Genomic DNA, 21,458 nt, shown 5'->3' on the forward strand with positions numbered 1-21,458 from the left:
CCAACCCCCATCAGGTTTTATCAAGTACTGAATTTCAGAATTAGTGGTCAGGCAGAAACAAGAGCGACTATATATAATTACATGGAAGGTGGGAGAAAGAACAGGAAATATGAAAATGGGGTTGTAAAAACATAATTAGAAATATATATTTGCATGGAACATAAATTTGTTCTTAGCCTGGTTGAGCCAAAAAAGACCTGCAAACCTTTAGAAACTGTTATGTGGTATATCAGTGAATCTTTGCTAGAGTCCTCTCTTCTGTGCGCTGTTGTTCATTCATTCATATACAAAAGCACATGCTCTTCCCACATCTTAATGTAAAGCAACACTTCATTAAATTAGTATACATGTAGGATGCAATGATTGAGGAGCCTCAACCTTTCTCTTTGTCCAAAATCTACGAATTACTTTGCTGCCTGTGTGGATGAGAACAAGGACTACAGGACAGGAGAGATGGGCAAATATATCAGAGCACTATGCTATATACATGTTAAATCAAAAAATAATGTGCTTGTTATACAGGTCAGTAGAGTTGGGAAATCGATTATGTTCTCTGCATACAAGCCTGGGAGTCTTGAAGGTTGTGCTACCTACCAGCCATTAGAGAATGGGATATTTCCTGGAAACCAGAGAAAAATTTGGATTAGGGATGATAAAATTGACATGCCACTGTCAATATGTGAAGCAGTGTTGCAGGTAGAACCAAGAATGACATTTTCCAGTGACAATTTAAGGAACTGCGTTCAAAATTAATGAACAGGCCTTCAGGGTAGTGATCTCTGGATTACTACCTAAATCATGTGCAAATTGGCATAAATGTCAAGCAGATTAGAAAATTAAACTTCAAGCTTGAAGAATGGGGTCAGAAAAGCAATTTTGATTCAGGGACACTGCTTCCATAACAGTTGTAAGAGTGATCAGTTGGGATGGGCTCCACTTAAACCAAGCTGGTATCAGCCCATGATGAACAATGTAATGGGTCATGGGTAGGGCTGGCAGACTTTAATAATATAAGTAAAGAAAATGTTTAGATGTAATCCAATTACAAGGGAACACGGCTGAATTTTCCCAGTCCTGAACAATGTGGATGATTGCATGTCAGTTGAGAAAATATGTTGAGATTAGATATGTTTTGAATAACACAATAACAATCTTGCTAGTGAGCAGTGATAAGCTAATTTACATGCCTCAACATCTCATTATTACCTATTCTCACTTCATTTTTATGCAGTTTAGTATTCTTCTCTGGGCAGAGAGAAATGAGGGGGAAAAAATTCCTAACGTAAAAGTCAGAGCAGGTACTTGATGGCACAGCTTACTGTTTGCTCTTCCAGCTTAGCCAGCAGTCCGCAGTTCCTCAGGGCACCCTAAATAAGCAGTGACAACCTACAGGCCATGTCCACAGAGGTTGGCATAAAACATGCTCACCGAACACAACACATCATACACATTTCAGAGTCCGTTCAAATACAGTTATCATCTTCAGTGCACAGACATCTTTTGACCACTTTACATACAGGGTCACGCACCTATCTCATGTATTGGAACAGGGTATATTTCACAGCTGTTAGCCTGCTCTCTTAGCACTCAATCATTTCAGAATCTACTTGGAGGCCCTCAGCATCTCGTTCCACATTGCCACCAAGTCAAGCAGCTCATAATGGTTGAGAACACTAATCAGCAGACATCATGCTTTATGCCATCTTGCAATATCAATGTTATGCCAGTAGCATGTGTGAACTGCTTATGTGGCAAACACGCTGAATGTACTTCAATTAAACAGCCAGGTCTAAAATCTAAAGAATGTAGATCAAGGGTGCTCTTGTAATTAGGGGCTTGGACACTTTCAGTCAAACACTTGGTACATGAGAACCAAAGGAACTGCAGATACTGTAAATCAGGAACAAAAACAAAGTTGCTGGAAAAGCTCAACAGGTCTGGCAGCATCTGTGGAGGAGAAAAAAGAGTTAACGTTTCGGGTCCGGTGACCCTTCCTCAGAACTGATGGTGGCTGGGAAAACGTGCCACTTCAATGCACCACCTTGCTCCTTGGCCAATATCTCTGTCTCCAGCTTGCTACAGTGTTCCAGTGAAGCCCAGCGCAAGCTGGAGGAACAACACCTCATTTTCCGCTTGGGGACCCTACAGCCCTTTGGACTCAATATTGAGTTCAATCATTTTAGGGCCTAACCTCTCCCATGTCCTAGCTCCCCACCCCACACACCAGGCCTTGTTACCACATTGCCTGCCACTACACACCCCCTGTTGTTAGTTACTAACAGTCCCCAGTAACAACTATTCACCCTCCCAGCCTGATAGTTACCGAATCCTCTGTTTGTCCAACGACTTTTTCTCTCTCTTTGGGCTCTATCCTATTGTTTACTCCCTACCCCGCCCACCTCCCTTTTTTCAGCATATAAACTGATGTTTTCCCAGCCACCATATGTTCTGAGGAAGGGTCACTGAACCTGAAACGCTAACTCTGTTTTCTCCTCCACAGATGCTACCAGACCTTCTGAGCTTTTCCAGCAACTTTGTTTTTGTACTTGCTACATGGAACCCCGGGGCCTCATATCATTACAGTCTGAGGAGTGGGCCATCATCAGTCCTACAGGTCCAGATGACAGTAGCAGTGTTGTCAGTTAGGAGCAGCACAGTAATCAGTCAGGAGGTTTGGTCACTCATCATTTGAGGCTGTCTTCTGAAGTTGATTAGGAAGATGGACACATGGTCAGTTCTGAACAATTATGGTGCCATCCATGTGCCCTTAGAAGGTTTTTGTGTTGCTTTCGTCTTGCTACGTGCATTGTGTAGGGCTGTTCATAGCTGGCTGGAAGTAGCCTGGTTACCTACATCTTAGGATTCTAAAAATGCAGTTGTTGAGTTATTGAATGTATTTATGATTTTTCAAAATTCCCTAGGTACGAGACCAGTTGCACTGATTTGAAAGTAATGACTGTAACCAAGCTACTGAATAAAGAAAGAATAGAAAAGCTGTTTAAATTTTAAAAACAGAATTAAAATAATGTAGGTTAGCTTAACATCAATCGTCATGAATATGCTGGAAACCATTAAGAAAGTAAGGAATTGGAGATGATACATTATATATCTTGATTAGTTAATGGAAAGGAAACAGAGGGTAGAGATAACTGAGACATTTTCAAAGTTTCCACTCCTACTGTTCTGGGGAGTTCTGAAAGGATCAATACTTGGGCCTTAACTATTTGTGATTTATATTAATGACGTGATGGAGGAGACTAAGACTAATGTATCCAGATTTGCCAATGATATAAAACTAGTTGGTGATGTAATGTGTGAGAAGGCAGAAGGATTAGAGACAGGTTAAGCAACAGGAGAACAATGTGACAGATGTAATATGTAAATAAATTTGCTTTGGTCATGAGAATAGAATAAAATGATATATTTGAGAAGATGGGAGAGTTTTAGATGTTCAGAAAGACATTATTTTCTGTGTTCCTTTATATGGAAAAAGTCGGATGATTGTGCAGCAATCGATTAGAAAGGCAGATAGCAAGTTGGTTTTCATTATAAGATTACAGCATAAGAATAAGGAAGTCTTGTTACAGTTTTATATAACTTTGGTGAAACCAAACAAGAATTGTGCATGTGCTAACAAATGAACAAACAAATTAGAAGCTGAAGTTGGGCTGGTAACCTCTCATGTAACTCCAGAACCTAAGCACTCTGCAGATCTGATTGTGGCCTCAACTCGACTTCCCTGCAGGGCATAGCCATTTGCCCTTTGTCACCCTTATCAATCAAAAATCTATTCAGCTCAACCTTAAAAATATTCAATCATCCTGCTGTGGTCTCAATAGAATGCACAGTATTCTGAAGAGGCTCCATAGGTTAGCCATTGAGTGACTATTTCCCTTAACTGGGGAAATCTATAATATGGTCCCAAATCTTTTGGCCTCCTGTTAAGTCGAAGGCAAATGGACACCACAAAATACTTTACGAAGCTTCTTAGACATTCTGATATACTGACTGCATTGGAATTGCCTGAGAAGTTTGCACTTCTGATGGGTAATTACCCTTCACCCAGAACCCTCTGAAAAATTCTTCAACTCTGAGCTACAGCCTGAGGTTTCTGACTTACTCAACTAAACAGTTAGCCAGAAAATTCTCAAAGGATTAAAATTAGTTCCATCTCCTGGCTCATCATACAACTGATTTCTCTGACTCCCCACTGAATCTTCAGAACACCAGCATTCCAACTAACCCCCATAACCCTCCTCCTCATAATCCGCCTTAGCAACATCATGATACAAAAGAATTATCCCCAAAACCACCTCATCTGCTTCCTTAACCCAAGTTTACTTAACGCTAGCCCTCCATACCTTCACTTACGTGCTATCCTACACCTCATAACTCATCTGCAACCCAGCCACCTTACTCGCCTTAAAGAAATAGCTTCTTCTCCATTGCTGCTCAAAGACATTTAAACTGTTTAAAATTAGAGGTAGATAAGTATTTAGCATTTTGTCAGGCTTGGCTCAGACTTCGGGTTTCCAACCCAGTTCGGAAGATTAGGGCCAGCATCTCGTGATAACAGGTTTATCATTTAGAACTAAGCCAAAGAAGAAAGTACTTCACTCAAAGTGTTGAGAATCTTCAGTATTATCTATCCTAGAGGTTTATAGATTCTCCATCATTAAGCACATTCAATGCTAACATTGACAAATGTTCAATTTCTTGGAATTCAAGAAATATGGGAAGTAGCTGGAAACATAAATTTAAGACAGACAACAAGCATGATTATATTCAACCCAAGGGGCCATATGATCGATTTCTCCTCCTAGTTCTTTTGCTTTTATGTAGAAAATAACACCTTAATCCTTATTGTCCCACAATTATTTTGTTTTTGAATAAATCAGCAAAAAGTAAGAGAATACTTTCCTGGATTACTCTAATCTACATTAATAACTGAATATGACATAACTATATTTTTCATTTTATTATATGTAAATCCGAAGTGAATATAAGTGAACAGCTAAGATGGAATACAGGTTTCTAAGTTTTTGGAGTAGATCTGTAGCTCAGGTTGTGGGTGTTGAGGTTGGTTGGCTCACGAAGCTGGTTTGTTGTGCTGCAACCGTTTCGTAACCCTGCTTGGTAACATCCTCACTGCAACCTCTGATGAAGCATCGGTGTGTTTTCCCGCCTGGTTTTTCAACTCTGCGGTCTTTTGTGATCAATTGCCTCACTTCGGGGTTTCCTCCATAGTGGAATGTATCTGCGGTTGAGTTCAATGTGTTTATTAATAGCATGCTTCGTGGAGTGCCATGCTTCCAGGAATTCTCATGCTTGTCATGGAATACAGGTTGGCGAGTAAGAAAGTCTTAATTATTGCATGAATCTATTTTGTAGGTGACATTGACTTGAAATCTAAGGTCTCGATTCTGCAGTTCCTAGACTTCAGTGGGGCTTCAACAAGGTCTCCATTGGATAGACAGTTGGGCTTAGTTAATTAAGGAACAGCTGAAGCCTGTTCCTTTTTAACTGGGTCTCCTCAGCCTTTTGTGTAAGGAGCATATAAAAATAGCTAATGTAGTAAGACTTAACTGGATTTGGGTGATCAGAGCGGAATGGAAAGATCATAGATCATCATAGAATCCCTTCGGTCCAACAAGTCAACAACGACCCTCAGAGCACCCACCCAAATCCATGCCCCTATGACCCACCTAATCTACACATTCCTGAACACTATGGGCAATTTAGCATGACTAATCCACCTAGCCTGCACATCTTTGGATTGTGAGAAGAAACCAGAGCACCGGAGGAAACCCATGCAAACACAGGAGAATGTATAAACTCCACACAGACAGTCGCCCAAGGGTGGAATTGAACCCGGAACCTGGCACTGTGAGGCAGCAGTGCATATGCTCTATTGCTTTGGCTTTTTCTCATTTTTGCAGCCTCTTAAAAATTGGTTCCTCCATGCTACGGGAGAAGAAACTAGTTATTTGGTGAGTGTCTGATAACTGACTAAGGTTCATTGTATTCCTAAGGTGCAGAATAAGAGAGGGCAGAGCATATAAAAATAGCTAATTAGATAGTAGATTAGGTGGGTTATAGGGGCATGGATTTGGGTGGGTGCTCTGAGGGTCGTTGTTGACTTGTTGGGCCGAAGGGATTCTATGATGATCTGTGATCTTTCCATTCCTCTGCCCAGAGGGCAGTTAAGAGTCAACCACATTTCAGTGGATCTGGCGTCATGTGTAAAGTTGTAGTAAGATCAATAGAATGTACAAAAAAAGTAAATACATAATTCAGCAAAATAATTGAGTAAAATTTCCATGGTAGGACAGGTGATGTGTCACATCTGCAGCGTGTGGAGATTGATGAATGCTAGTTTATGGCAGAGAAAATATGTCTGCCATTAGTGAAGTTCAAGCAGATTAGACTCAGTTTATGAGCTGAAGGCTGAACGACAGACACTGATTCATCAGAGATGGGTGATGTTGCCTGGATTCCTCGTACCATGAGCCAGCCACAGCACTTTGACTAAATCAAAAGACACTAGCCTATGTTCAGAGAGGACAGGAGAGTGTAACTGCAAGACTGAAAGCACAGAAACATAGAATATAGGAGTAGAAGTAGGTCATTCAGCCCTTCAAGCCTGCTCTGCCATTCAGTCTGATCACGGCAGATTATCCAACTCATCACCCTTAGCCCCTACAATTGTGCCAAACCTTTGAGATTCTTTCACTTTGTTTGGATGAGATTTCAGGCTCTAGGAGGATGAGCTAACTGACTGTAATATTGTGCTACAGGAAGCCATTCAAGTGATGGGGAGCAAAAAGAAATATAGTGGTAGTAGAGGACAGTATAGTCAGAGGGATTAACAGCATAATTAGAACAAAGAGAGCATGAGACCAGGTGGCTGTGTGGCCTACCCATTGCTAGGGCTCAGAGCATCTACTTAGAGCTGAAAGGAACCTGCAGTGGGAAGAGGAGGATCCAGCTCTCATGGTCCTTGTAACCAATGATGTGGCAAGACAAAGAAGGAAGTTACGCATAGTCATTAAGAGGACCTAGACACTAAATTAAGAAACAGAACTTTAAAGGTAATAATGTCTGGATTATTACTTTAGCCACTTTTCTAGCTTCCATATCCTTCTCTACTGTAAATACTGATGTGAAATACTGAGGTACTCACCTGCGATAGGGTTAGAGCATAAGAGTGGAATCGAGTGTATCCTTACAGAAGTGTAAGGGCAGTTGGAGCATAGTCAAGAGGGAAATCAGGAAAGCAAAAAGTGGACATGAGATAGTTTTGACAAATAGGGTTAAGGAGAATCCAAAGAGATTCCACAAGTACATCAAGGACAAAGAGTATTTAGGGAGAGACTAGGGCCCCTTAAAGATCAACAAGGCCGATTATGCATGGAACCACAGGAAATGGGTGAGATACTAAGTGAGTATTCTGTGTCAGTATTTGCCATGAAGGATATGGAAACTAGAGAACTTGAGAAATAAATAGTGATATCTAAAAAGTGTCCATATTACAGAGGAGGTACTGGACATCTTGAAATCCATAAAGGTGGATAATCCCCAGGACCTGATCAGGTATCTTTCAGAACTTTGTGGGAAGCTAGGAAAATGATTGCTGGGCCCCTTGCTGAGATATTTGTGTCATCAATAGCCGTTGGTGAGGTGTTGGAAGATTGGAGAGTGGCTAATGTGGTGTCATTATTTAAGAACAGTCATAAGGAAAAACCCCAGGAATCTATAGACCAGTGAGCCTGACGTCAATCTTGGATAAGTTCTTGGAGAGCTTTCTGAGGGACAGGATTTACATGAATTTGGCATGGCATAGACTGATTAGGGATAGCCAACATGGCTTGGTGCATAGGAAATTGTGTCTCACTAACTTGATTGAAATTTTTGAAGAAGTGACGAAGAAGATTGATGAAGACAGAGCAGTGAACGTTGTCTATGTGGACTTCAGTAAGGCATTTAACAAGTTAGGCAAGGTAGACTGGTTTGCATGGTTAGATCACATGGAATCCAAGAAGATCTGGCAATTTGGATACAAAATTGGCTCGAAGGTAGGAGACAGAGGATGGTGGCCACGGGTTGTTTTTTGGACTGAAGGCCTGTGACCAGTAGTATACCGCTAGGACCCATGCTGAGTCCACTGCTTTTTGTCACTTTTATAAATGATTTAGATGTGAATATAGGAGGAATGGTTTGTAAGTTTGCAAATGACTCCAACATTGGTGGTGTGGTGGACATTGAAGAAGGTTATTTTGGAATACAATGGGACCTTGATCAAATGGGGCAATGGGCCGAGGAGTGGCAGGTGGAGTTTAATTTCGATGAATGTGAGGTGTTGCATTTTGGTTAGACAAATGAGGGCAGAACTTATACACTTAATGGGTCCTGGAGAGTGTTGTCAAACACAGATTTAGGAATATAGGTACTTAGTTCCTTGAAAGTGGTGTTTGGTACTCTGGCCTTTACTAGTTTAAGAATTATAGGAGTTAGAATGTTGTTGCAGCTGTACAGTACATTGGTGAGGCCACTTTTGGAATACTGCTTCCAATTCTGATCTCCCTGCTATAGGAGGTTAAACTTGAAAGGGTTCAGAAAATATTCACAAGATCTTGCCAGGGTTGTTAGAGAGTTTGATCACTCGGGAGAGGTTGAATTGGCTGGACCTATTTTACCCGCAGCATCAGAAGCTGTGGGATGACCTTTTCAAAGTTTATAAAATCATGAGGGGCCTGTATAGGGTGGATAACCAAGATCTTTTTCTCAGGTTGGGGGAGTCCAAAACTAGAGGGCGTAGGTTTAAGATGAGAGGGATAAGATTTAAGAGGGATATAAGGGGCAACATTTTTATGCAGAAGATGGTGTATGTATGGAATGAGCTGTCAGAGGAAGGCTTGGAGGCTGGTACAATTACAACTTTTTAAAAGGCACTGGATGGAAGGACTTAGATGGTTATGGGCCAAATACTGACAAATGAAACGAGATTAATTTCAGACATCTGCTTGGTTTGAATGTGTTTTTGGACCGAGGGTATGTTTCTGTCCCGTATGTTCACGAGCCAACTGGAGAGCAGGCTGAACTAAAGCTGGTATTATGAGATAGACTTAAGTTATGATCTCACAATGAAGTTGACCATCAATAGCAGTGGCTATAATGTGATCGAATATTATCTTCCGTAGAGAGGAGTAGATTCAAGACATTTTTAAAACTTAAATAAGGCTAATTATTAGGGCTTGAATTCAGATGTAACTAAAATGAATTGGCCAAAAAGGTTACAAGGTATGTAAATAGAGATCTAGTGGCAAACATTTAAGGGGTATTTCAGCATATAGATAATAGAAAAATTCTGAGAAAGAAATATTCCAAAGAACAGATCAATCATCTGTGATTAAACGGAAAGGCTAAAGATAGTATGAAACTAAAAGAAAAAGTGTAATTGTCCTACCCCTGGACCAGAAGCCCAGGTTATTGTCCCATCTGATCCTGAAGTCTGGCATAACAGTTTGTTTAAGAAAACTTAAAATTGTGCAAAGACAGGTGGTAGGGCAGAAGATCGGACAGAATATAAGAAGTTCCAAAGATGGACTGTAGGAGGAGAAAGCTAGCCAGCAATATGAAATCAGTGTGAATTTCTATAAATATATGAAGCAAGAAAGCTTGACAAAGTGAGTCCAGATAATTAATAATGGAAAATAACGAGATGGAAGATGAATTGAACAGGTATCTTGGATCAGCCTTCACTATCGAGGATCCACAAACATACCAGAAGCAGCTATAAATCTGGAAATGGAACGTAGAAACCTTACAATCATGGGAGAGCGGTAATGGACAAATCGTTGCAGTTGTTGTCTGACAAGTATTAAGTCTCATAGACATCATACTTAGATCTTAAAAGAAATCACTTCTGAGAAAATGTAACCTCTTTATTCAAAAAGAGAGGGAGACTGAAAGCAGGAAACTATTGGCAAGTTGACTTATCACCTGTCATAGGGACAATATTAAAAGAGATTTGAAAGAAGTTAATGGCAAAACACTTAGGTGACTTCAAGACAGTGAGACAGAGTCACTGTTGTTTTGTGAAGGGAAAATCATGTTAAACCAATTTATTAGCGTTATTTGAGGAAGAAAGAACTAGCGGAAAGGGAACCTGTGGATGCACTAGATATTTTCCGATAAGCCTTTTCAAAGATGTTATTATGCACATCTGGAATGGGTGCAACTCGAACTTTGGCCTCCTGGCTCATGTGTTGCAACACTGACACAGCATCGCAAAAGCCCTCCAGGTGGATTTACTATACTTAAATTTCCAGAGGGCGTTTGATAAAATGCTGCATCAAAGGTTATTGCAGAAAATAAAAGCTCAGATGTGGGTTGTGGGTGGTCACATTGGCATGATTGAAGGATTGCTTTGAATGGTGTTGACTAACAAGAAGCAGAGTTTAGGTATAAATGGTATTTTTCAGAAGCTATAATGGGTGGTGTGCCACAGTGATTGGTACTGATCTCAAATTATTGCAATTTATATAAATGATTTGGATGAAGATCTAGATACCCAAATTTGCTGTTGGCACAGAAATAGGAAGAAAATAAGTTAAATGGAGGTAACAAGACTGAAAAAGGTATATAGTTAGATGAAGTGAGTGAGCAAAAGGCGGTCACATGGAGGATCATGTAGGCAAGTGTGAAGTTGCCTATTTTGACAGAAAACATAGCAAAAACCATATAATTGAAGTGGTGTAAGATTGCAGAGTTCTGAGATGGGGGGAATTCTGGAGTCCTGTTGCAAGAATTGCAAAATGTTAGTAAGCAGAGCAAGTAATTAGGCAATCTAATAGTGTGTTATAAATTACTGTGAGGGGGTTTGAATACAAAAGTACGAAGGTTAAGCTACAGTTATAAGGCCACTGAAGAGACCACCTCTGGAGTACTGGTGACAAATCGCAGCATGCATTGCAGCTATCATAGTTTGGAAGCCAAGACACAGTTTTTCCATCCAGTATTGTCACCAGAGCAGTAATCTGATGCGTTAACATTATCAGAGCATTATGGTGCAGATCTTCCGATCATTCCAGCAGCATACACCAGCCAAGTATGTCAGGACAGTTCAGAAGACCCAATACACTTAACTGCATGGGAATTACCTGGGATGTTTAAACACCTGGTGGACTGTTAACTGGTGCCCAGAACCGTCTAGAAATGTATCCCATTCACAGTTAAAGTCTGGACTTCAAAAGGCTCCAATTCACTAAGCCATCCAGGAGAGATTAGAAAGATTAAAACTTGATCCTAACTCCAGTGTAACTATAAAACTGACACCACAATCCCCCAACCCCACTGATTCACATTGACTTGCCTGACACCTCCAGCAACCACCGATAACCTGACTCTACTCGCTCCCAGACTGTTACACAACTTGACCCAACCTCATCTCCTGACACAGGTTATTCTGAAGAGGAATCCCAGATGTGAAGTGATATATTTTGAGAGAAAATATTAAATAAAGGATATTACTCTAAAGGGTACACAGGAGCAGAGAGACCTGGACATATAGTGCATAAGTAATTAAAACTGACAGGGCAGGTAGTAACTCCCCAAACCCAACCCCACTCCCAACCCAACCTGACTCCAATCTCACTGCTAAATTACTCCCAACCCAGTTAAACTCCCTGCCCAACCTACCCTGCAACTTAAATCTACCTATTACTTCATTCCTGCCCTACCTGCTCCTGAGCACTCTGCTCACCACGGTCTAGCATGCTAAATAGCTATCTGCTAAACAGATGCCTGCTAAACAACCAGTCCACCACCTACCAACATGTCACACTCCTAATTATTTATGAGCATCCCACAAACTTACTAAATATCTGTCACCGTACTCACCGCCACCTCTCTCGATACCTATCTACTCAGGTGCCTCTGTACCCAGCTCCCAACTTAGCCTCACATATTACTATCCCTGTACCCACTCATTAAGAATCAGTAAATATTGTTGAATATTAAACAAGAAAGAAACTCATTACATTTAGAATTAATCGTTTGGTGGTATAGTACATGAGCATTGCCAGACAAATACGTATTTTGCTGATGTTTCTCAGCTTGCGTTCAACAAGACTGGACACAAGAATACCAATTGTTGGGGAAAAAGTCATAATTTATACTACATGAGAGAAGTATTAGTTGGCAAGTGAACTGTGGTAAAGGCATTGGCATGGAGAATAGGTCGATTAATGATGATTGAGAGTTGATTGCCATGTGTTCTTTAAAATGCCTCCACCAATCAGAGTCTTCTTGCTAGTTAATCAATATTCTTACCTCATGCAGGACGAAAGTTAGTTTTTCCCTTGAATTGGTATTCTTGTGAATTATTCAGATGACTGCAAGACAAAGCATTTCAAAAATTCTTCTGCAGCAAAACACTTGGAATTATGAAATAAGAATGTAGTTAATTACAAAAAGGATTGATGAGGGCAGAGCGGTGGATATGATCTATATGGACTTCAGTAAGGCGTTCAACAAGTTTCCTCATGGTAGACTAATTAGCAAGGTTACAGCACGTGGAATACAGGGTGAACTCGCTCTTTGGATGCAGGACTGGCTTAAAGATAGAAGACTGGAGGGTGGTGGTGGAGGGTTGCTTTTCAGATTGGAGGCCTGTGACCAGGGGCGAGCCACAAGGATCCTTGCTGGGTCCACTGCTTTTTGTCATTTATATAAATGATTTGGATATGAACATGAAAAGTATGCTTAGTAAGTTTGCAGATAACACCAAAATTGGTGGAGTAGTGGACAGTGAAGAAGCTTACCTGAGAGTAAAAAGCGATCTTGATCAGATGGGCCATTGGGCCAAGGAGTGGCTGATGGAGTTTAATTTAGATAAATGTGAGATGCTGCATTTTGGAAATGCAAATCAGGGTAGGACTCATACACTTAATGGTAAGGTACTGGGGAGTGTTACTGAACAAAGAGACCTTGGAGTGCAGGTTCATAGCTCATTGAAAGTGGAGTCGCAGGTAGATAGGATAGTGAAGAAAATGTTTGGTGTGCTTGACATTATTGGTCAGTGCATTGAGTATAGGAGTTGGGAGGTTATGTTGCAGCTGCACAGGATGTTGGTTTGGCCACTTTTGGAGTATTGCATGCAATTCTGGTCTCCCTCCAAAGGGAGGATGTTGTAAAACAAGAAAGGGTTTAGAAAAGATTTACAAGAATGTTTCCAGGGTTAGATGGTTTGAGCAGTAAGGAGAGCTTGAATAGGCTGGGGCTATTCTCCCTGGAACTTTGGAGGCTTAGGCATGACCTTCTGGAGGTCTATAAAATCATGAGGGGCATAGATAGTGTAAATAGGGATCGCCTTTTCCCTGCGGTGGGGGAGTCCAAACCTAGAGTCCATAAGTTTAAGTTGACAGGGAAAGATATAAAAGCAGCAACGTTTTCACGCAGAGGGTGGTGCATATATGGAATGAGCTGCCAGAGGAAATGGTGGAAGCCAGAACAATTACAACATTTAAAAAAACACCTGGATGGATATATGAATAGGAAGAGTTTAGAATGGGACCACATTTAGGTAGGATATCTGCTTGGCTTGGACGAGTTGGACTGAAGGTCTGTTTCCATGCTGTATATCTGTATGCCTCTATTTCTTTCAAAGAAACAAAAGAAAAGTTAAAAAGCTATGCAATATCTGAAAAATGCTGGAAAATGCTGTATTAAACTTAACTTACAGTTTAATTTCTTATCCTGCCAGCTGACGCCACTTTCCAGGATGATATGGACTGTGGCTTTGCTTCTCCTGCACTCTATCAAGGCCTAACTTTTTCTGATAATGGACAATTCAGGAATTGACCAACATCAAAAGACTAACCGTAAAAAGCCCATGGTGGGAGCATAACGTTTCTTGTGATTGGAACAGTTGTGTCATGAATCAGAAGATCTAAGAAAATGTGCCAATGTAGCTTGGGTATAAGCCTAGAAATTCATAATGTTAAGTGCACATCCTTTATGCATATAGAAAACAAGTTGCACTCACTGTCTGAAATGTGCATGAACATGTTTTGGGTTAGTTAGTCTGTATAGCTACCATGATTATCTTGGCTGAATGAAGTGAAAGTTCAACTTTTAAAACTTGCCTGTAGATGAAGAATACAACAGCAAGACAGATAGCAGTTAAGTAATGAACAGAGCTTGGCTAAGTCAGCTAACATACAGTTTATCATGGCCATTTTTGTGCTATAAAATAATGTGTAACTATGAATAATGTGACAGAAGCAGGTAAACAAGAAGCAGCATGGCACAGAGAAAGAAGGAAATGCCATAATTCAACAGGTTATAGTTTGCAATCAGGTTTCGTGTAAATTCCCACAAACTATCATCTCATCTTTAATTAAAGTTTAAATTTACAGTAACTTGGATGTATAAAAAAGCCACATTTTACTGTCATATAATTAATTGCAATAATTAAATGTGTATTCTCTTGACTAACTAGATTAATTTAATCCAAGTTGTTGTAAGTAAGCTGGTGTTGAATTCTTCACTCTTACACAATTCCATATATAGAATGCGTGCTTGTTATTTGTTTAGAAAAAAAAGATAAGTTTTTTTTAAAAAAGAACTTTTACGCACAACTTGATAAAGGGGAAAAATGCCTTTGTTGTGAGTAAATATTTGTCAAGTCATTGCTTTTAGGAAAAGGGTCAGTTCGGTGTAGAGTCTGGTCTCCATGTAGTGCCATTGATTAGCTATCAGATGAAAAATGTTAATCAGTAACTTTGGGTGTTACTGATCAGTTGAAATGCATTTAGCTTTATTCAAAATGGCCTAAAGTGAAGCAATTCATAATCCTTTACCTTTCTTGCAAACATTGCACAAAATTGTTTAGAAAGGAAAACCCGTTGTTCTGTGGTTAACCAGTTCTTCATAGATCTTGTCATCACTGCTGAATTGTCATTCTTTACTATTTTTTTACATTTAATTATACCGAGTCACAACCTATGACAAATAATAGTGACCAATATCAAATAAGAACTGATTTCCTCCTGGTTAAATGACAGCCTATTTCAGCTCACTAAAAAGCCACAGAACAAAGTGACAATGTGTACATAAACACCATTGCATAGAAACTAAAAGTGGGAAATAACCGATAATGAATTCACAGGCCAGAGCATTTAAGAATGACATAGCAGATATAGTATACTACTACATGTCTAAGATGTTGAAAGTAATTATTACGAGAGTAATTAATCCATTTAGTAAAAAGAACTAAAACATTTATTCTATAGTAACTACTTAAAATATCATTTAGGTTGCATTTAAACTGTAGCTGGTGGTGAGATTTACAGTACCTTGTTTGTGTTCTTCGCTTCAAATTTGAATTCTTTCCAAGGAGACTTTGGTGTATGTGTATTTACATGCTTGGTCGAGCTCCAACCATAGTCATTGAGGTTTAAATGATTTTAGTGTGCTGGTAGGAACAGGTAAATTGTATACATTTATATCTGTTTTAAAAGGTCCTGTGGAAATCCTAAGAATCCTGAGAATTTCTTACATTCAGGTTGACTCCAATCAGATTTATGCTTTGGCTTTCAAGCAGTCATTATGCCTTCCATAGAAGATCTCAAGCCACTCCTTCTGGAGCTATTCCTAGCAAACAGCTTGCAGTTGAGCAAGGACTGCCATGCTCTAATTCCTAACCTGAACTGTTAACAAATCGCTGCCTCTATAATAGAGTGGTAGCGCTACAGGTGGCAAAAGCATAGTCAGAATTTCTGTGCCAGATGTGTGTCATATGATCCAAGATGACAAGTATATATTTTGTGTGAATACTAGCTGAAGACCTGTTCAGTGCCTTCAACGAATGTTTGTTTGAATTGCGTTGCTGAGATTCTTTGTGCATTTTCAAGTATGTCGGAAACCTGGTAGAGCATGCAGCTCTCCACCAGGATGATATATTGCTTCAAAAGAGATAAAGAGTAAGATTTTTAAAAAGTTTACTTACATTGTTTATATAAAAATTTGGGATATTCTTTTTAAAAAATTTCTGAGTTCTAAAGTAAGTTACACCATTTTGTTATTAAATTTCAAGGACAAAATACTGTGTGCATATTTTTGTCAAAATAATGTTGACAGTTATTTACGTACAAATGCTACAGCAGCTTCAACCAAGGGGAAGATCACAGTTGAACTCAGTTATCCAAAAGTTGCTATCCAAGCTAAACCACTGTTAGGCTTTCACGATTTTAGTAAAGGTGTCACAAGCAGCTAGTCTACAGATCAGAGGGAATGTATATTTTGTTTGGAGTAGGCAATGGTCGTCTCCAGAAATAATGAGGTTGGGCTGGGAAAGATACAAGGATAACGAAACACGATAAAGAACTGGCAATAAAATGTTTTAATGCTCCGTTGAAGGATTTGCTGTCAGGTGTGCTCCAGTCCATTAGACACAAGATGTAGGAGCAGAAGTAGGTCATTTGGCTCATCAAGTTTGCACCACTATTCAATGATCTGAGATCAACTCTACTTTCCTGCCTTTTTGCCAAAACCTTTGATCCCCTAACTGATTTAAAAATCTGTCTATCTCTAAAGAACATTAGAATGTACGAAATGGGAGCAGGAGTAGGCTAATCAGCCCCTCAAGCCTTCTCTACCTTTCTATAAGAACAAGGGGACATAGCTTTAAATTGAAGGGTGATAGATGTAGGACAGATATCAGAGGTAGGTTCTTTACTCAGAGTAGTAAGGGTGTGGAATGCCCTGCCTGCAACAATAGTAGACTGACCAACTTTAAGGGCAATGAAATGGTCTTCGGATAAACATACGAATGATAATGGAATAGTGTAGGTGAGATGGGCTTCGGATTGCTTTCACAGGTCGACGCAACATCGAGGGCCAAAGGGCCTGTACTGCGCTGTAATGTTCTATATTCTATTGGTTGATTTGCTGCAGACCTGAAATGGTCAAACTTACAGAAGGTAGTGACATCAGATAACTTTGATGCCCAAAGGAGGGCTCTACCTCTGAAAACTGAATGTAGAGGTCCACAAGTTTAAATTACCTCTCACAAGTGGCCAAACTTATAACTTTCAACCTAGCATCAGACATTGATCATTGCACTACACCTCCATAATTCAACGAACAAAAGTTTCTGTACTGGTGATACCTAAAATTAAAAGTTTCACTTCAATTTCGCATGGTTAACACTGCCGCCTTTGTCACACCTGCACCTTATGAGTTGCACCAACTTGTTGTTACTTAAATATGGTGCTCATTCTCACTGACACTTTCTTCTACCTCACATAATTGGAAACAGTCTTCAGATTGCCACTTCCTTGTTATCCATAATATGTTCTGATTCACAAGTTTTCATCACTATACTCCATCTTTTCACCTTTATTCTTTCAAATACTCAAGAACTCCAGCCTGGCCAGGCAGTTGTGGTGGGAAAGTATGTGGAAGTGCAGGAAAGTAATGATGAAAAACCACAGCCACTTGCTCTCTTACTATTAGCCACCAATTCAAATAGTGGCATGAACAATATTTTAAATGATTACTTTGTGTCAAGATCTGCACATGGTGAAATATTGAAGATAAGCAGGCTACAGACAGGGCAAAGGGATAAGTGTAGAATAGTTATACCTGCTCGCTAGAGAACAAACAGATTAATTCTGCTGCAGAGGATTTGGATAGTGACTTCAACTGAGTAAACAGCAGGCAAAGACTGATGAGTATGGACACCAAAATGCTTGGTGCAAATTCAGATCTTTCGTAAATTCTGCAGTTAGTGTAAAGAAGAATGGAGGCTGCTCTGGCATCAATTTAGCTCAAGTCTTTAAATGGAGCTTAATGCGCATCCTTTCAATCATGAAAAAGGGGATCAACTCCAAGATAACATTTGCGGACCAATCAATGATGTGCCATCTGCTTACTGATGTCTCAACATCCATTTCTGCACATCAAAAGCCACAAAACATCTGCATTGGACAGTGAATGCTTATACTTGAAGTCCTACAACCTCAGATTTGTGTCAGGCAAGCTTGCACAGCCGTTGGACATGCTCAGCTCTTTAATATGAAAGCTCAGATTACTGCCATTATAGCTATGAATATGAATGCTGAAAGGACTGACAGGGTGTCACAGCAGTCTGAAAATCTGTTATCTGACATTGGTTTCGTTGCTAACATAACACTCAGCTCATGGCAGTCACAGTGACAGCTGTCACGCATGCTGAAGTGGTGCAGTTCAAAGCTGAGTCTCTTAGAGCCATTCTGTTCAAGGTCATCCTGCAAGACTACTGCACCAAAACTGAAATGCTTTTGATCAGCCATATTGCAGCAACTCCATAGGAGCAGTCGAATAGACAAAGGCTGAAAGGGCACTCACAAGGATAAAAGTCATCTTAATATACTTTAAGATGGTATTTAATTTGTAACTATCTTTTAGAATTCTTATTTTATATACATATTGTTTTAACATTTTGAACTATGCTTTGCTGAATATGGCCGTACCCCTCTAGTGTGATCTGGCAAAAATATTGTTTAAACATCTGAATGGTCACCCCAGTCACTTTTGTGTGGCCACATGGATTTCATTAAATTATTTGGTTTCATTTTATACATGTTGCCCTGCAGATATATTTAGTTTGCGCACATGATCCTTGGAATAATCCTTGTCACTGAATAGCAGCCTGGTTTGTCTTGTTAACTAAACTACAGGTGATACAATGGATGATACAGCATGAAAGCTTTATTACTGCTGCCAGAATACCAGGCATTGGCCTGTACTTTATTACTCATTTACAGGATGTGGGTATCACTAGCTAAGCCAACATTTATTGCCTATCCATAATTACCGAAAGGGCAGTTGAAAGTCAACCACATTGCAGTGGTCTGGAGTCACTTGGAGGTCAGACCAGATAAGGACGGCAGTTTCCTTCCCTAAGGCACATTAGTGAACCAGCTAGTTTTGTCTAACTGTTTTTATGATCACAGTTAGACACTTAATTCCAGGTTTTTTTAAAATTGAATTCATATTCCATCATCTGTCTGGGTGGGATTTGAACCCAGGTCCCCAGAGCATTACCTGGGTCTCTGGATTAATAGCTTACTGATAATACCACTAGGCCATTTTATGAAACACTGAGTCTGGTTGCATACCAGGTAGACTTTGAGGAAGTGAAATTCTTTCCTATTGTGTTAGGTTTTTTTTCCCATTTTTGGAATAGGATGTGAGTTTCGCTGGAAAGGCCAGCAATATTGCCCATCTCTAATTTCCTCAAGGAGATGTTGTTGAGCAGTCGTCTTGAATTACAGCAGGCCATATGGTGTTGATCCACTCTCAATGCTGTTTTGTAAAAAGTTTCAGGATTTGGTACCAGCCCAAGCCAAAGTTGAATGCATCAACTGCAAAGCAATTGCATGCAGTTGCACACTGCATCATGGAGGACTCATGTTCTCACTTTGTGTCCTTAATTATGGCAAGAGAGAATTAAACATATTTTATTGGAATTTAGAGTCTCAGTAAACTTTCTAATGCAACAGTTGATAGCAAACTTGCTGTTCTGTGAAGATGTCAAATGGATGTAACTAACATACTGTTCCTCATTTAGTTTGAGGTAGGAAAATCACTCCCTGACCATTGAGCTGATATGGCTTTCTGGTGCAGAGCAAAGATTGCAATTTGACCCCTGTTTTCAAACAAACTCTAGGTAAATGGCCAAATTCCGTGCCTCACTTCAAATATACCATTCTACCATGATGCAGTCCAAACAATTTAGAGAACGTGGTTGGTGTCAGATTGCAGTCAACACAAAGAACAAATGAGCATAACTGTGATTCAAAATGAAAAGTGTTCACCACTTAGAACTATAGAAAACTTTTTTTTCCCTGTAGCTTCAGCCTTTTCTTTTCTGATCCACTGTCAGGTTCTGGGATAATACCATTCATTCATGACAGCAGTGGACTTGCCAAGACATGTTAGCCTGTGATCAGTCATGCTTATACAGTAATGTAAGTATGTTTGCTAATAGGTAGATTCAACAGGATTATATCAAAAATGTGTTCCCACAGCTACATCAAAACAAGAACAGTTACGAATTGGAATTTAAGGAAAGATTCAGTACCCCTGCTAAAAATGACACTGTGCTTGTTAAAGTTCTATTGTACATTGATAACTTGAAAAGTGAGTTAAATTTGCTTGATTAAGCAAACTGAGTTTTGTAAAATAATTTTAAAGCACTTCTTTTGCACCTTACACAACCTTAGGAAGCATAGTGAACAAAAGAGAGAGAAAATAATAGGAGCATAAGCTCTGGATAGGTTATTGCTATATTTGAATATAGCTATTCTCTTCAGCCGCATCAAAGAGCAATTTTGCTAGGTCAGCAAGAGAATGTGGGGAGAAATGCCCCTTTTAGTGATGACCATTTAGTCTTCTGCTGACAGAGGTCCAGCAGAGAGAGGTTATTTCATATGGGACTGAGAGGAATTCTGAATGTTAAAATATGCAGCATTCTGGAAGATCCCAACTAGAGCTATGGACCAGATAGATATGTTTATAGTTTGTTGACACACGTAACCTTGACAGTTGCTGACCATTTTAGCACTGGGAAGCAGGGAGGTTGCATGTATCTTTGTAGTTAATCCACCATTTCTGACTCCCTGCTGAATTGTAGTATGGAGCCAATTCTTTGTGCAGTTTGCAAGGTAACTGCACCAAAGCTTGATGATGTGGTTCAAGGCATCATGATGATTGTTGTGAATTTGTGTCTGCTGATTCGACGTTCCTGGCTTTCGTCCTTTCATCCAGTACCACAAAAAGCATGAATTGTTGTAATTGGGGTATCGTCAAAACTAAACCCAAAACTTAGATAAGTGAAAGCCTCTCAGATTTCACTTTGCCTTTTTTTTTAAAACGGCAGAATCCTTAAAAAGTCATTTTAATGTCATTAGTTCGTGGAGAAATAATGTGTTTATTGCTTTTGTACACATTGCATTAGTTACCTCCTTGGTTCACTGATGCACTGTAGGTTGGCTCATGTTATTTTGGAAGCCTGGAACAAGCCTGAGCACAGAAATTAGGAGCTGATGCAACTTTGACAGCCATTGGCAATCTGTGCTCATAATTGATTTTGGTTGTACATCAGATTTCACGGTGATCCACCTTAGCCTTCACAACTTTCCTTGCACAAATCTGGCCAAAGTTCCTCTACTTGTATTTATGCCAGCAGTGGTCTCAAGTCTTCTTCATTCTCATGTTGATATGAAAGATGGCAACAATGTCTTCCAAACCTGTCAAGATCTGTTCTCAAGTTAGACCAATTACTGGAATAACTCAGTTCGAATGTGACAGAAAATGTTTTGGGAGCCAATCATCCTTGCATCTTTTGACATCATCTATTAGATGTGACGCAGACATAAAATACATAGTCAAATTGTGGGGAAGCATAG

General features: G+C 39.7%; 1 protein-coding gene and 1 long non-coding RNA gene across 5 annotated transcripts in view; one reads left to right on the forward strand and one right to left on the reverse strand.

Annotated features, from left to right (window-relative positions):
* Window positions 1-15,537, reverse strand: part of LOC125455967 (uncharacterized) — a 43,796-nt gene extending 28,259 nt beyond the window's left edge. The window contains exon 1 of the long non-coding RNA XR_007248357.2: window positions 15,360-15,537. This is a non-coding gene — a long non-coding RNA (uncharacterized LOC125455967). The remainder of the gene's footprint in view (window positions 1-15,359) is intronic.
* The window catches only part of mipol1 (mirror-image polydactyly 1), a 322,904-nt gene that overhangs the window by 271,237 nt on the left and 30,209 nt on the right, over window positions 1-21,458 (forward strand). The gene's annotated exons all lie outside the window — the stretch shown is intronic.

The sequence above is a fragment of the Stegostoma tigrinum genome, chromosome 10, assembly GCF_030684315.1.
Source record: "Stegostoma tigrinum isolate sSteTig4 chromosome 10, sSteTig4.hap1, whole genome shotgun sequence".
Taxonomy (NCBI): domain Eukaryota; kingdom Metazoa; phylum Chordata; class Chondrichthyes; order Orectolobiformes; family Stegostomatidae; genus Stegostoma; species Stegostoma tigrinum.